This window comes from Oryctolagus cuniculus, chromosome 1, assembly GCF_051225735.1.
Source record: "Oryctolagus cuniculus isolate XC-2025 breed Fujian yellow rabbit chromosome 1, ASM5122573v1, whole genome shotgun sequence".
Taxonomy (NCBI): Eukaryota; Metazoa; Chordata; class Mammalia; order Lagomorpha; family Leporidae; genus Oryctolagus; species Oryctolagus cuniculus.
The window spans coordinates 104945360-104958364 of NC_142867.1; the positions used below are offsets into that span (position 1 = coordinate 104945360).

Here is a 13005-nt window from a genome sequence, read left to right on the forward strand (position 1 = left end):
TCTCTGCAAGGACATGGCAGGGTCGATGGAAGGGAACCAATGGACTCCCCAGTGGATCATTCCCATGGTGTTCTCAGTAGACATGAGCTGGCCAAAGGATTAGATTGAAAAGAATGCCCAGTCTAGTCTGCTATGTGGAGCTGGCTTCCCAGCCAAGCAGGTCACTCAACCATAAGTGGGGATCTACTTCTAGGCCTTTGTTCCCTGAAGCTGTTTCCATTTTACCCTGACAGCCTGTGCAATCTCTATGCCATTCATCCTCTTCCTAGATGAGCCCAAGGACATTCTTTCAGGACAAAACTGGACAAATAGCCGAGACAGCCAGCTCAGGGATCAGTGCAGCCACTGTCCTGATAAGCCACAACTCACCTCCTCTGGCCTAGCTTGGGATATACCAAGACTAATGCAGTCAAATACTACAGCCCTAGGCAGTTCTGGGCTGGGACTATTCCCCCTATATATTACGCTCCTCTGTGTGCATTCGCACACACGGACACACACACACGGACACACACACACACGGACACACACATGTGTGCACACACACACTACCCTCCCCAACTTGCTCAGAGAAAGGAAATACATGTGATTTTCAAATATCACAGCTAAGTAGAGATCTAGAAGTCAGCCAGCTTCGCATCCTCTCAACAGACGGCTGGAAGCAGGACCTCGGGAGGGGCACTGACTTGCTTGGCACCTTCACAGCACACCTGGGCCTCCAGGATCCCAGGCCCGAGTCCCTCTCAGACAACCTGGCCTGTGCCTCAGGTGTGCTCAAGCGCTTCCCTCTCCTGCACAGCTAGTCAGAAGCTGCAATCAGGACCGTTAGATGGAGTTCCGAGGGTAGTCTCCATCAGACGCCGCTGGGCTGATTGCTATGCTGGTTGGTGAAGGGGACCAGAATATGCCAGCCAAAAAAAAAAAAAAAAACAAACAAAAAAAAAAAAACACACCACTGAAGATTACTAAGATACAGAAGATTCAAAAAACAAACAAACAAAACTCTCTTCCCTCCCCCATCTGCCCTTTGTGAAAGTGTTACCCCTTCTGCGTTGTATACCTGGAGAGCAAACTTTGTCACTGGACACAGAAAATCAGCATAAAGACCGTCTGCATAAACAACCTTATTAAAATAACCCTTGTTTTCCATGAGTTTCCCTCAGAAAGTTACCATCCCCCAATTCACTTCCCCTAGGAGCTCAGCACCCACCCAGCAGGGTGGATGGGAAAAGGAGAGGGAGGAAGGATCCCAGGTCTCTGATTTTGTGCCCGTGCAGCCATCCTCTCCGGGGTCCCTCAGCAGCTGAGCCGCCCACCCGTTTCACAGGAGACAGCTCATACTGAACTAACTTGTTCCAAGGGTAGCTAGTGATCAATGAGTTAAATTAAACCTCAGAGAGGGTGTTTTTTTTCCCTCCCTGACACTTTATATTGTATAGTCACTTCTCCATATTTTATGGCTCTTTGTTAAGATGGTACATAAGCCTCAAATTCTAACCACCCCTTGGAGTTACTCATCACCGATTTCTCCCACATAAACATGAATTATACAAGTAAACTCTGTTCACTTTTCCTCCCATTAATTTATCTTTTGTCAGTTTAATTCACAGACCTCAGGCACTGAATATGACAGGGTAAAGGAAAGGTTTTTCCTTTTGTACATTAGAAACCAAACTCCAGTAGCTGATGACTAGGTCTGAATCACTAAGCAGTTGAACAACCTTGGCAGGTTATTTTATCTCTCTGGGCCACAATTTCATTATCCACTAAATGGAATAATAATACAATCTGTCTCACAAGTTGTGGTGCAGACTCAGTGTGGTGCTAGAGGTTAAAGAACCTGGCACAGAATTAGTACCTAGCCCGTTATTATTGTAAGGGTATTTATTATAAATGTATAGTCCATGCCCCTCCCATTGAGAATCTGACTCAGCACACCTGGATTGAGAACCAGTACTCTGCATTTTAGCAAACACCCCTGGTGATTTAATGGATGCAAGGGGGAAGAACTGCAGGGGGAGATTGTGGCCCCCCAGACCCATATTTGGAGAACCTTAGTTTTCAAGGCTGGGAAGAATGTGAGGACTCCATTCTGTTATATAAAAGGGTTGCATGGTCCTCTCAGCTTTCTTGTCTGAATCCCTAGAACAATGCTTCCCAAAGTCCTGTCCTCCCTGGGAAAGGTTGTCAAAATACTATTCTCAAGTCATTCTGACTTTTGAGTAGGGGGTTAGGAAACAGCCTTTTTTTTTTTGACAGGCAGAGTGGACAGTGAGAGAGAGAGAGAGACAGAGAGAAAGGTCTTCCTTCGCCATTGGTTCACTCTTCTGGATCACCGCGCTGATCCAATGGCAGGAGCCAGGTGCTTATCCTGGTTTCCCATGGGGTGCAGGGCCCAAGGACTTGGGCCATCCTCCACTGCACTCCCTGGCCACAGCAGAGAGCTGGCCTGGAAGAGGGGCAACCGGGACAGAATCCGGTGCCCCGACCGGGACTAGAACCCGGTGTGCTGGCACCACAAGGCAGAGGATTAGCCTAGTGAGCTGCGGCGCCGGCACAGGAAACAGCCTTTTAAACACTGCCCCCACCAAGGTCATTCACAGGAACACTCAAATTCGAGATTCACTGTAGGTTGGAATCCGGGTCAGTGCAGACCCTCAGGACTGGGGTCCTGACACGGAGCCCTGGGGCACCCTTTGCTGGCCTTTCCCTTGCCCACTCAGGGCTGCGGCTCCACAGATCTTGCTCCCAGCCTGGGTGGCATTTCCATGCTAGCCCCGTGTTTCCTGCCAAGAACAGAGCAGGCCTCTCTGATCCACTGGCGCTCTGCCCGGCAGGGCTGTAGGTGGCATCCGCGATGACCGCTGGGCCCCTTCTCCCTCGGGACGGCGCTGCAGAGGGAGAGGAGGGAGTCAGAGGTGTCATTTAGGAGGCTGCTCTGACTGAGTGTGGGGAGTGGCCTGGAAGAGTCCCCAGCACAGACAGCCCCTCCCACGCTGGCCAGACCTCTGTGTGCTCATGCAAAGATAATTCAGTTCTGGGAATACAGACTGGAGAGATAACCTGATTTAGAAGCAGAAACCCTCTGAGCTGAGGAGGGAGGCTGCGGTGCAGCAAACAGTCCTCATTAACCCTGGAGGCGGGGCTAGAGCAGGAAACAAGGAAGGGAGGGAAAAGAGGGAAAGCTGACCGCTGGGGTCTGGGTGCTGGGAGGCGGCACCCCTCCCCCGCCAGTCCACCCAAGAGCTCGCTCAGCCCTTAAATCCTCTGTGAATTCACTTTTTCCAGGTGGAAAGGTGCCCATCATGTGGCTTATACAGCTGTCGAGGGAAAAGATAAGCTGAGAAACCTATAAAATGTCAGGGAGAAAAAACACCCTTTCTGAGGTTTAATTTAAGCCATTGATCACCAACTCCCCTCAGAACAAGTTAGCTCAGTGCGAGCTGTCATCTGTGAAAACGGGAGGCTTGGCTGTTGTGGGACCCTCTGGGGAGGATGGTTGCATGGACACTTGGGGTCAAGGACAGAGACCTGGGAGCCTTCTTCCCTCTCCTTTTCCTCTGCATTTCAGAGCCAATAGCCCTGGGCAAAGTCCACAGAACCCGAGAAACCTTGGTGGTGCCTTCTGCGTCTTCCTCACATCTTTCTTGCCTGGAAGTTCCCCCTGCAGTCTCTCTCCTGTCCACCTGCCACCTGGATCTCTCAGTGGGGAGAGGCTCTCGTGGAAGGAAAGGACGCAACCAGGGATCGCAGAGAGCAGCTCCCTCCATTTATCTCTGTCTACTTCTCCTGGCAGAGGGAGATTTTCCTCTGCAAACAATTTGTCTTTCTTATAACCTGCCGAGTCCATGTCAGATGAACGCCTGGCAGTGCAGAAGCTGAGAGCAGGCCTTGGATGCTTTCAGGGGCTGACAGAGCAGGGCCCCACCCACTCCGCAGGTGTCAGCTCCAGACCCCTCCAGATATGCCAGGGCGGGAGAAGCCGGCTGAGGCCCCATCCTGGGGAGCAGCTGCCCGCAGCAGAGCTGGAAGTGCCTACATTAACCAGGCACAAGACAGACCAGCAATGAGGGAGTTAATGGTCAGCCAGGCAGCCCTCCTCCCCCTGCTTCTCCCCTGGACCAGATGAATAACCAGTCAGTAAAATAACCCCAATGGAAGCAGTCCAGAGTCATCCACTCTGATCCCAGGGGGCATTTGTACTCCCAACAGCACAAATCAAATCCTTGGGAGTAGGGCTGGGGCTGCGGCTGGGGCTGGGGCTGGAGAACCCAGAGGCCCGGGGGGCCCAGCAGCCTGGAATCTCCAGCCCTGGGGGAGAGAGTGCTGTGGCCTACCTGTGCCCCTCCAAGGGCCTGGAGTCTCAACACTGTCTTTCTGAGCGCTTGTCAACTGTGTAATAAGGTCAGGAGGAGCCCTCTCCTCAGCCAGCCACTCTCACTGGCCCTCCTGCCTGACCTGTGGGGAAGGTAAGGATATGGGGAACAGCAGAGGCCCCCTCCCCGGCTGTGACAGGAGCCAGAGGCTGCCCCGCCCCGCCCCGCCCATCTGTGCAGAGCTCTGCCCCTCGATGCCCCAGTCCCTCCCAGTGGGAGACAACACCCCAGTCTCCTCTGGCCCTGGCTTTGTCCTCTTGAAAGGCCCGCAGATTTATAGACCTCAGCTGCAGACTCTCTGCCCCTACCTCTCCTTCCCCTCCCAGTCCCCAGAGGCCGCCCTCAGAGCCCTCCCTTCCCAGACACACCCTGGGGGATTCTCAAAGGGGATGGGTCCAGAGAAACCCAGGCTGAAGGGGTGGAGACGCCTCTCCCGGGGCCTGCATGACTGTAGCTCAGAGGGGCCTGTCCCTGAAAACCGAGGTGGGGGTGGGGAGGGGCATTTGCTCCTGACCTGGGCTGAGCAGCAGGAGGGTACTCTGTTGTCCCCCTGGGGTCTGGAAACCCCGCCTCCTCGGAGGCAGAGTCTGACCGAGAGAGATCAAAGGGCTGTCTGTGTGGGGTGACACCATGGCTGAAGGTGTCCTAAAAAGAGGTGGACTCAGGAGCCCTGGGTCCTGGCCTCTCGGACTGTTACTTAGACAGGGACCCTAGGCCAGGGTCCGACTCCTCCCGACGTGGGAGGCTGAACTATACCACCACCGGGCTGAGGCCCGGCTGAGGATGAGTTCCCGAGCGTCTCCGTGGCTACAGGTGCTGCTCGGTTGTCAGAGAGCACCGGCTCTCAGAAGCAAGCCGAGAGGCAGCCGAGGAGCAAGGGAGCCAAGATGCAAGCTAGAAGCTGTGAGCCGGCTTAGCCAGCAGCAGTGTGTCCCCAGGCCCAGGAGGCTCGAAGGGGCCAGCCAGTAGGGGCCACCCGCCTGAAGCCCAGGTCCTGGAGAAGAGCCCGGGGAGTGACCTTCAAAGCTAGGGCGGGTGGATGAGCTGGCCCGAAAGGCGCCTTGGGCCCTTCCCCGGAAGTGTGGGGCCAGCGTGGGCGCCACATCCCCAGGGTGTCTGGCCACCAGCTGGGGAGATCTGGCTGTTGCCAGGCCTGGGCTGTCTGACCTGGGTGGCAGAGCAGTGAGACATGGGAGAAAGGGTGTGCGTGCTCCCTGAGCCCCAGGGCAGCCAGGCCCTCCTGGGTCCCGGACGTCAGTCTTCGGCTGAGCAGACTGTGGGCTCTTCGCGAGTCCACGCTGACCTGTCCCTGTCGGAGAAACGTCTCGGAGAGTGTTTTGCAGCATTGTTCTGAGCTTCAGAGCTCCTCAGTGAGTCTCTGGCACCAAGGGCAAATGCCTCTTAATTCTCACCCTGCTATCATTTATTGTCTGTAATGTGATAAATAGTGTGAATAATAGAGGGAGGACTGAACTTGACCATTGTTCCCACACAGATGATGCCAGGAGCAATGCTGGCTCCCTGCCCCGCCCAGCTCCCCGCTGGACTCACCCCACCCCACCCAGGCAGGACCCAGGAAGCTCAAGCCTACAAGTGAGCCCAGAAATGGCTCCAGCTGGGAGAACCTGGGGAAGGGGGGGAGAGGTAGGAGAACTGGGGTGTTTTAGAACCACCTGACAAGCGTCTGCTTAGATTCTGAGGGCAAAAAAAATTAATGTACAAATCCTACTCTGAGAAACTGGTAGCTTTGCATCCGCAGCGCCTGAAAGATTGGGCACTATTCTCGGCTGCGAGGGAAGTAAGCGCTGTGCCGATTCAGGAGTCAGAGCCGTGAGCAAGAGGAATAAGGCAAAAGCGTCTCTCCCCTCATCACATAGCCAAGCCCAATTTATCTCTGGCTGCAGCTCCTGGGAGAAGCAGAACCCGGCAGGTGCGGAGGGCAGGCCTAGCTGGGGTGCAGAGGAAGGAGGCAGGCCAACCGTGCATCCCAGGGGCCACTGCGAGGGCAGCCAGTGGGGTCCTGGCAGAGGGAGGCCTTTGCTGGGGCAGCCAGGGCTTCCATTGAAAGAAAAATGTCCTCCTCCACCTGCCCGTTCTTCAGGGCCAGGCGGAGAAATTGACAACGTTGATTCATTTAGCTCAGCAGTATTCAGGTCAAAATCAATCTTGTCAAAAATCCATCACACACACTCGATAAGAAAGAGGAGGGATCCAGGCTCCTGGGGAATCCATCACACCCCGACAGGGGGCAACAGCAAACGGATCTATCACGGCCGCCGACGGAGGCGCCCATTACGCAACACGCCGTTGCCTGAATGCGCCCTAGGAACCCCACGGAAGGTCACGGACCCCAGCCCCAGTCCCAAGCAGCAGCCAGAAGCTGGTCAGTGTCTCAGTCCTTTCTCTATAGCAGCGGGAGATTCTAACCGTGTACGTGTTTACTCTCCACTGGGTCAACACACTGGCTGCCATGATGCTGCACTTTATGGATTCCTCAACGTCAAGGACCATTGTCACTTACTCCTTCTGCTGTCCCTCCATCACTGTGTCTGACTCACATCCGTAGAAAAGAGAACTAACAGCAGCTTAGCAGCTTCTCCCCAGTGCCAAGCTCAGGCTGTGTTTGGGGAAAGAGGAGCAGCCTCGGGCGGATCTTCCCAGCCTTGGGGAACCCTGGGACTCAGAAGCCAGGAGTCACCATGCTCTTGTCCTGGGTCAGACTGGCATTTCAGCAAGCTTGGCTCTCTCAGACTCAAAGGAGGCCGTGAGTGGGACCAGAGAAAGTTCCCGGGCCTGGGTGCCTTCTCCACCGTTTGCTGGCTGTGTGAGCTGGAGCCAGCTGTTAAACTTTCATACGCCTCACCTTCCTGGTATAGAGATGGAAATCGTAATAGTGCATTCCTCTCAGGGTGACTGGAGACTGCAGACTGTGCTCACTGGGTGAAAACTCTCATGAGATGGAGGCCCCTCCTGGCACGGAGACTCGCTCTCAATTCTGCTACCACTGTCACAGTCTCCAAAAACTGTTTATTCCATTCACTCATTCGGTTCTAGACGGATCCCTTCTAAATACTGGGAGGAGGGGTGTACGCGTTGTGGGAGAGGCAGATAACCTAGAAACAAAAATAATATATAACATAATAAGATATATAATATATAACAATAATAAAACATATAATATAATATTATAATATCATATATAACAAAAATAAGATATAATAAATGGCCCAAAGAGAACTTTCAAAACCAGAGGATAAAGTGGAGAAGAATGGCAAGGTCGTGGGTCCTATTTAAATCTGATCCAGTGACGGTCTCTCTGAGCTGAACCTCAGATGGTACAAAGGGATCAGCCACGTGGTGACCAGGAAGGAGGCTGTGCGAGGCAGTGAGAGTGTGGGAGGCTGAAGGGACGAGGGGCTCGGTGCAGCAGAAGGGGGCACACCAGGCAGGACCAAGGAGGCCACACACACACACACACACACACACTGGGTCTGCAGTCTAGATGCCGCAGGAAGCCCCTGGACGCAACGGTGTCTGAGAATGCACTGGAAGAAGCCCATGCCAGGAGCTGATTGGAGAGAGGAGTGTGGCACGCAAGAGTGGACAGGAGCAAAGAGTCAAGAGGCCATGATGGATTCTGGGAAGGAAGACGGAAAGCTGGCCTCGGGCGGTAGCCGGGGGTAGGAGCAGCAGGTCCGAGCATGCAGGAAATAGTCTGGAGGTGGGGGAAACTGCACATGGAGCAGAGAGCGAAAGAATCAGGATTTCTCCACCACTTCCATCTTGACCTGCTGGATACGTGCTCTGGGGAGGCTTGGAAGGGGCAGGCTTGGGTGGGGGAAGTGTGATTAAGAGCTCTATTAGGTTAAAGCCCACGTAAGACGGGCAAGTGAGATGCCAAGAACACAAGTGGCGGGGCTCGGAGTCGCCAGCTAATGGATGTTACCAGAGTCGGAGGAATGGATGCGGTCCACTAGGGAAAAAGCGGGGCTCAGGAGGGAAGAATCCAGATTCAAAGCTTGCAGCTCCTTGAGGGTGTATGGTTGCTTGCCAGATTAGAGTCACGTGAGTGAGGGCTGGGCGGGGGGATTTGAGGCAGAGGGTTCTTGGGAGAGCAGCGCGGGAAGAAACGGGCCCGTTGCCTTCTGAACATGGGGGTAGGGGGTAGGAGGGAGGAGAGGGGGCAAGCCAGGCTGGTGCGGCCCCATCCTAAAGAAAGACTTCTGCTTGCCGGGGTTGTGTTTCCGGGAGGGAGGTGGCATCGCGGTGGAATGGAGGAAGCGGAGACCACGGAGGTGGGGAGCTGACTTTCTGTTCTGAGGGCCACGTGCTTCTGCTACTTCCCCAGTGTGCACAGCTGCCGGTACAAAGGAGGACAGGGTCACCCAAGGGTGTGGTGACTTCTACACCTGCCGGACCGCAGTCCCCTTCACCCACGCCAACATCTTCCCCGTTTGTTTCGGGAACTCCTAGAGGCCTCAACTATGCTCACAAATAATCCCTTTGTGATTGCCTGGCACAGCCCTCGAGCCACATGCGGGGGCAGCCCCCTCCCTCCAGGGCTTCCCACGCCTCCCTGCCAGGGCACTGGGCTCTCAAGGCTGCCGCATGGGACCCCTACCCCGCGCTGGGGTCCACCCAGCACAGACAGGGTCCTCCTCCCCTTTCTCCCTGTGCTGCCTCAGCAGCTGCTCACACCCTGCTTCACGCTGAAGGCTTTCTAGGGCCTGTTGGTCACCGGATAACCCAAGGAGCCACGTTCTGTTTGCCATTATGTCCAGAGCACCTCGCGCTGTGCCTGCCTGATGCCAGGCACATGACTAATCAGTAGCCGAGGGAGGGAGAAGATGGACAAGCAGTGGGCAATGTGCACAGAGAGGACCATCAGGTGGGGGCCACGGAGGGGTGAAAGTCCTTGTCTAGAGAATTACAGTCGGGCACGGGGGTTCTGCGCAGTGGTGAATTTCCAAACTGCCCGCTCAGGATGCCCGCATCCCACACCGAAGGGCTTGGCTGGATCCTGGCTGCTCCGTTCCCCCTCCAGCCTCCCATTTCCTTCCTCACTTTGGAAGGCAGCAGACGATGGATCAAGTGCTTGGGTCCCGGCCACCCACAAGGAAACCTGGATTGAGTTCAGGACTCCTGATTTTGTCCTGGCTCAGCTCTGGCTGTCGTGGGCATTCGGGAAGTGAACCAGCAGAAAGAATCGCTGTGTGTGAAGATGACAATCTCTGTGACAAAGGCAGTCACGGGAAGAGAGAGAGGCGAGTGCAGAAGCCGGCGCAGTGCAGGGAAGCCAGAGGTCCCACGAAGGAGGCAGGGCTGGGGGGGGGGGGCGGTGTCGGCCACACACCCGCCACAAGAATGATGGGCCAGGAAAGGGAGCCTGGACGAAGAAGGCAGTGAGCTCAATTTCACAGCTGGGTGGGTCGGGGCCTTGCCCGGGGAGTTCCTTTCTGGGACAGCAAAGCAGCTTGGCCTCCTCTGCCTCCCTGGCTGCTCCAGCCAGGCCGGTGTCAGGGTGAGTCCAGCCTGGGAATCCAGGCTCCAGTGCCCACATGCTGGACTCCCTCACCCTCATGGTCCTGCAGCTTCCACCTCCCCGGGTACGTTCCGGTTCCAGACCCACGCCTCCGCGCATGCTCACTAACGTGACCAGTTTGCAAACCACGTGTAATGTTCATAACAGCAGCCCCGTTTTCAGGGGCTACACAAGACTTCATGAATCTTGATACCAATCTTATGTGGTGTGTACAATTTTCCCATTTCACAGATGAGGGATCTGGGGTCCACAAAGGTTAATTTGTTCAAGATTTTATGGCTAGGAAACAATAGAGCCAGGATTTCAACAGCTCTGGTTGACTCTAATTTTCCTACTCCAAACTACTTTGATTTCCAAGACAAATAAATCTCTGTGCACCACATGGAGTAACTGGGGAGGAGCTTGGGGACTTGATCTACGACCCATTAGGCAGAGGGCAAACGGATGGTATAATTGGCATAAATTAATAATATGCTCAAGTCCTATGACATCCAGTTATGAAGACACCGTTAGGTGCTGGCTCCCACGCCCTTTGGAGTGGGACTGCCTCTCCTTCCCAGGCAGAGCCTCCTGCCCAGCTGAGCATAAGAAAGTAGACGCACCTTCCTCTCCCAGATCTCAGACCTGACATCAAATTTGGCCTCGCTTAGCCTTTCTCCAAAGGCAGGCCAAGACATTGGAATGCAGGATGGACATGAAAAGCCAGGCGCATCCCAAAGGGTTGGAAATCTTTACCTCCCTCATCCTCACAAGACGGCTGCCAAAGCTCTAAGTATCACATCCCTCAAAGGGGAGCCACGCCACTGTCATGCATCCAGGTTAGCCCACCTCACTGGGAGGTGGGGGGCAGTGGCCCTCCAGAGCTCCCCCCAACCCCTACAAGATGAATGCATCCTATCAGATCCCCCCACAGACCTCCTAAACCCATTCCCACTGCCCTTTGTACAGCCTACTCTGGTCAGCAAAAGTGGCAGCCATGTCTCTTAACTCTGCATCCTACCTGCGATTCTTTCTGGAACTTTCCTTTTAGGCTTGGGGTTTTCTGTCCACTTCAGTCATTCTCCCTTCCCTGAAGGCACCCCTGCCTTATCTCCAGGGCACCTCCGAGGGTTCTAATGCTCTCCCTGACTTATCCAACCTCACAGAGTCACGGGGGTGGGGGGGCCCATTCTGTACTCTGGAATTAGACGAATGCTCCTAGAGTCTTCCCAGAACCCAAGCCCGGGCTGTGCACCCAGTCAGCACGTCTTGAACTGCAAGTTTCAGGAAACTCTGACAACCATGGCTTCAGCCAGTGCCTTTCAAACTTTAATGCGCACAGGAGTCACATGGAGGAGGTTCCTGACACTGCCTCTGACTCAGCAGTTCTGGGGCCAGGCTTGAGATTGCATCTTTTAGCAGGTTTGCAGGTGATACTCATGTTCCTGTTTCAAGACCTACAGTTGGAGTAAAATGTTTTAAAGATTTAAACCTCGCAGATAGGTAAGGCTTATTTATAAGAACCCTAGAGCTTGGTAGCTCCAAGCTTGGCTTGGCACTTCACTAGGCTTTGTCCGTTCATTGCTCTGCACCCTCATTGCTGCAAGATGGCTGTCAAAGCTCCAAGTATCACATCCTTGCAAATCAATGTCCCAATGGAAAAGGAAAAGTGCAGGGGCAGAAAGGGAGTTTTTTCTTTAGCTTTCCTGTTTTCCAGCAATAAAGTCTTCTGAAAAGCCCCCAGACCTTGACTGACATCTCATTGGCCAGAATTGCATCCCTTTGCCTGTCCCCGGACCAATGACAATCAAGGGGTCGGATTGCCGTGACTGGCTTAGGCCAATTGTGTCTCATCCCCTGGGGGTGGGGGTGTTTCCACCTGAGCACAAATCAGAACTCCGGGAGCAAGAAAGAAGGGGCCAGGCCAGAACAGCAGCAGCCACAGCGTTGCCCAGCTGGATGCAAACCTCGCTGTGACACATGACCAGCTCCCAAACGCACTTTGCAAAGGCTTCTGGGAAAAGGAGAGAAGCAGACAGGGGTGAATGCCAGCAAAAGAAATTAAAGTGAAAATAAAGGCTTGGGGGCAGAGGGGTCTGAAGGGAAGACGGCAGCTCCAAGAGCCGTGCATAAGCTCATCGGGAGACGGGGGAGGCTTTTACCGGAGCAGGGCACCCTGGGCATGCACGTGGTGGTGGCGGCGGCTGCGATTATTCTCACTCCTGGTGCTGTGCAACGTGGGGAGCCATGGAGGCAGAGAGAAGCGCTCCCCGCAGCCTGCGCCCCAGCCAGATGACCTCCGTGACTCCGTGGGATTTTTCCCCGCTCCTCATTCTCTCCCTCTTTGTTGATTGTAACCGCGCAGGGATCAGCTGACGCTGCTGGCAGGGCTGGGTGGGCTGGCAGCAGGCTCCTGCGGAGGAGAAAGAGGCGTTTGTTGTGGGGGAAGCATGCCTGTGTGCAGTAGTGAGAAGTCACAGAGCCCGGGGCTGGAGGGCGCACGGGGTACACGGTGTCCCGAGCTGAGGGCCTGGGCTCTGCGGGCATGGCCTCTGGGGCCGGGAGTCTCCACTCACCTGCGGTGGCCGTCTCATCTTCAATATCACCTCTGCAGAGAGGTCTTCTTGGGCCCCCAAGTCAAAAGCAGCCCCTCCCTCCGCCTCCTCTCCCAGTCCCACCTGTTTCTGATGCCAGCTAGCTTTTCCTTCCTCGCACATTCGCTACAATTGGTCTCTGCTGGTTTACCGGCAATCAATCTGAACCTCTGTGAGGGCAGGGATTATTTCCACTGGGGTGCCACCTGCGCAGCCCAGGGCGTGGCACTCATATTAACACAGTGAATATTTGTTGAGTGAATGAGAGAATGTAAGTATGAATGAAAGGATACGGTAGAAGCGCTTCTCTGTCCTCAGAAAGCAACAGCCAGAGTTGGCTTTTTTGTAAAAAGATTTATTTATTTATTTGAAAGTCAGAGTTACACAGAGAAGGAGAGGCAATTGGCCACAGCAGCTGGAGCTGTGCAGATCCAAAGCCAGGAGCCACGAGCTTCCTCTGGGTCTCCCACTCGGGTGCAGGAGCCCAAGGAGCTGGGCCATCTTCTACTGCTTT

The 13005-nt window shown here is 54.6% G+C and overlaps 1 long non-coding RNA gene across 1 annotated transcript; it reads right to left on the reverse strand.

Annotated features, from left to right (window-relative positions):
- Positions 1-5777: 5777 nt before the first annotated feature.
- On the reverse strand, positions 5778-12598 carry LOC149128536 (uncharacterized). The gene is made up of 3 exons (XR_016213208.1): positions 12474-12598; positions 12060-12310; positions 5778-7489 (listed from the first exon to the last, which is right to left on the reverse strand). It is a non-coding gene; the product is annotated as an uncharacterized LOC149128536 (long non-coding RNA).
- Between the last annotated feature and the right edge of the window lie 407 nt (positions 12599-13005).